Genomic DNA, 420 nt, shown 5'->3' on the forward strand with positions numbered 1-420 from the left:
CTGCAACTCGGGGCATGCACAGGCCCACCAGCTGCTGGACCAACACCAAGTCCCAGCTGGGCTGGGCTCTGGCAAAGTCCACTGGGCATTTCCCCTCCACGGCCTGCTGCAGATGGGCAACCTCTAAAGGGAGGAAGGAGGCAAAATGACGAAACCTGTGACTGAAGTTTTGCTTTTTCCATTCACAAAGAAGCTATTAGTACCTACTGTGTGTGACAGACAGAGCCCTTCCTTGACCTCGAAGCATCACTCATAGCCAACTGCTGATATTAACCAGGAAAGCCAGGGGTCCAGTCCCCAGAGACCATCCCTGTTGTCCTGGTCCCAGGAGGGCCACAGGGAAACATTAAGCAATTCAATTTAACAATCATTTACCAGATGCCTGCTGGGCCCAAAGTCCAGCGTCAGACACGGAAGAGT

The 420-nt window shown here is 53.1% G+C and overlaps 1 protein-coding gene across 1 annotated transcript in view; it reads right to left on the bottom strand.

Annotated features, from left to right (window-relative positions):
• LOC105809062 (nuclear pore membrane glycoprotein 210-like) overlaps positions 1-420 on the bottom strand; it is a gene marked incomplete at its 3' end in the record, with an annotated part of 56971 nt that overhangs the window by 25837 nt on the left and 30714 nt on the right. The gene's annotated exons all lie outside the window — the stretch shown is intronic.

This window comes from Propithecus coquereli, unplaced genomic scaffold (genome assembly GCF_000956105.1).
Source record: "Propithecus coquereli isolate 6110/MARCELLA unplaced genomic scaffold, Pcoq_1.0 Scaffold1009, whole genome shotgun sequence".
Lineage (NCBI taxonomy): Eukaryota > Metazoa > Chordata > Mammalia > Primates > Indriidae > Propithecus > Propithecus coquereli.